The sequence below is a fragment of the Vicia villosa genome, unplaced genomic scaffold, assembly GCF_029867415.1.
Source record: "Vicia villosa cultivar HV-30 ecotype Madison, WI unplaced genomic scaffold, Vvil1.0 ctg.001349F_1_1, whole genome shotgun sequence".
Classification (NCBI taxonomy): Eukaryota; Viridiplantae; Streptophyta; class Magnoliopsida; order Fabales; family Fabaceae; genus Vicia; species Vicia villosa.
The window spans coordinates 401,627-404,491 of NW_026705586.1; the positions used below are offsets into that span (position 1 = coordinate 401,627).

General features: G+C 39.7%; 1 non-coding gene across 1 annotated transcript; it reads left to right on the forward strand.

The window, feature by feature from the left end:
* The first annotated feature begins 1,289 nt into the window (after positions 1–1,289).
* Positions 1,290–1,396, forward strand: LOC131634785 (small nucleolar RNA R71). Its single transcript, XR_009293671.1, has one exon. It is a non-coding gene; the product is annotated as a small nucleolar RNA R71 (small nucleolar RNA).
* Positions 1,397–2,865: the final 1,469 nt, after the last annotated feature.

Below are 2,865 nucleotides of genomic sequence, written 5' to 3' on the forward strand. Positions count from 1 at the left end.
TTTTTCCTATTACGCAGGGTATGGAGAAACTACCAGGATCTTTTAGTTTGGGAGGCATGTTATTTTGGATGATAGTGCTACATTCAGCGGTAAGTGTTACAGTTTCGTTATCCTCGAGTTTCTTTTTGTTTGATAGAATTTCTTTCAGGAATTTAGCGTACGAAGGCATTTCAGTTATAGCTTCTGTGAAAGGTATGGTTATGTTTAATTGTTTTAGAAGTTCTACAAATTTTTTAAATTGCGCTTCGGTTTTGGATTTAGCTAATCTCTGAGGATAAGGAATTGGTGGCTTATAAGGTGGTGGTGGAACGTAAGGTTTTTCTTTTTCAGGTTCCACTTCGGTGTTGTTCTCATTGGTCTTAGCAGTTTGATCATCAGTTGATGTCTTTTTGGTTTCCTTTGGCTCTTGTTGTGACATGGGTGCGTTCTGAGTTCTAGGATTTATAGGTCCATCGTAGTTCATTCCACTTCGTAGTGTTATCGCGTTCGCATGTCCTTTAGGATTAGGTTGTGGTTGAGTAGGAAACGTGCCAGCAGGGGCAGCAGTAGGTGCTTTTTGTTGAGCTACTTGTGAAATTTGAGTTTCTAACATTTTGTTATGCGTAGCTAAGGCATCTACTTTGTTCGATAATTGTTTTAGTTGCTCACTATTGTGGATGTTTTGATTTAGGAAGTCCTTGTTGGTTTGTTGTTGGGAAGCTATAAACTTTTCCATCATGATTTCTAGGTTCGACTTCCTAGGGGCGTTTTGAGCAGCTACAGGCGCTTTTTGATAGCCAGGTGGGACAGCAGGTGCTTGTCCAGGCGCGTACAACGCATTGTTGTTCTTATATGAAAAGTTTGGATGGTTCTTCCATCCAGGGTTGTACGTGTTAGAATAAGGGTTTCCTTGAGCATAGTTTACTTGATCAGATGGGACACCAGTCAAGAGTTGACATTCGGCAACTACGTGTCAAGTCAATCCACAAATCTCGCAGTTAGGTGCTACAGCAGCAGCGGTGGCTGAAGGAGTGATGGTTAAGTTTTCGATCTTTTGAGTTAAAGCGTATACTTTAGCGTTAACGCGGTCTATACCACTTACTTCGTACATTCCTCCTTTGGTTTGGGTTTTCTCTAGAGCGGCTCGTTCTCCACCCCATTGGTAATGGTTTTGTGCCATGTTCTCTATGAGGTTGTATGCTTCATCATGGGGTTTGTCCATTAATGCTCCACCAGCAGCGGCATCTATAGTCATTTTAGTGTTATAAAGGAGACCACCATAAAAAGTATGGATGATCAGCCATGGTTCGAGTCCATGATGAGGGCATAATCTAAGCATGTCCATGTATCGTTCCCAAGCTTCGAAGAGTGATTCGTTATCTTTCTGGGTAAATTCGTTGATTTGACCTCTTAGCATAGCGGTTTTGCTAGGCGGAAAATATCTAGCTAGGAATACTCTCTTCAAATCGTCCCTTGTAGTTATGGAATTAGAAGGTAGTGATTGAAGCCACGCTCTATCTCTATCTCTCAAGGAGAAAGGAAAGAGGCGTAATCGAATAGCTTCGGAACTAATGTTGTTAGCTTTGACAGTGTCGGCATATTGCACGAACACAAATAAATGGAGGTTGGGGTCATCTGTAGGGCTTCCAGAGAATTGGTTCTGTTGAACAGCTTGTACCAACGAAGGTTTCAGTTCGAAATTGTTTGCCTCGATCGCAGGTGGTGCGATACTTGAGTGCAGTTCAGCGCGTGAAGGAGCGGCGTAGTCTCTAAGAGGACGAATAGCAGCCATCTCTAACTTCGGGGTAATTTGATTGATTTGATCAGTAAAGATCAATTCCTGATTAATCGGAATTGGTGCTACTTCGGGAAGATTGCGAGCTCGACGTTTGACGTTAATGAAACGTTCGATCTCGTTAATTCGTTGTATTAAACCTCCTCCTTGTGAACGAGTATTTGTCATACAATCGTTCAAAAAGAAAGGAAAGAATTGCCCTAGTCTCTACGGTGTAACAGTGAGTTACGATATCGAGTTAAATTGTCCCCGGCAACGGCGCCAAAAACTTGATCGCGACTTGACGTGTCTATTAATCTGATGACTGCAAGTGCACAGTCGTGTCGTGTAGTTTTAAAAGATATCGAATCCACAGGGACTATGAATCGATCTACCGTTATCTAAGGTTACTATGTAAAGCTAAGGCTACTAATATTTTGATTGTTTCTAAGGGGAAGTGATTGTGAATTCTAAGAAATATAATAATAGACAGATATCAGTATGTATTTCGTTTAACTTTAGGTAATCCGAAGGTCCATTGGCTAACGTATTAATTCGACTAAAAATCTTTATTAATTCAATTGATTAAAAGTCCTCCTCTCAAACTTTCGCTCTGTTGATTTAGACTACTGTCCTAACTCGTAATGTACGCTTTCGCCATCCCATTAGATTTTAGAAAAGCTTTTTGGAAACAACGTAATTAATAAAATGCTTGTTTTATGAAGTTGTTATCTATTTAAATCTCCTAATCTCAAACTTTCGCTCTGTTGACTCGGAACATGCTAATATCCCTAACGTACGCTTTCGCCATCCCGTGCGGGTGTAAAAACATTTTTTGAAAATAAATAAGTTCTAATTAGTTTTAATACGCTTTCGCCATCCTTAAAACTAATGTCCTATGTCTACTATCCAGTTAAAGATCTCAAAACTTTCGCTCTATTGATTTTAACCTTTGACCGTCTTAACCCCTCAAACTTTCGCTCTATTGGTTTTAAGACTTACTAATTAAATTAGACATACAAACCAAAAACAAGTGATATTTAATAAAATAAAATTAAGCCAATTTATTTCGGATCCCACGGTTAACTTACTTTACATACCGACATCTTAGT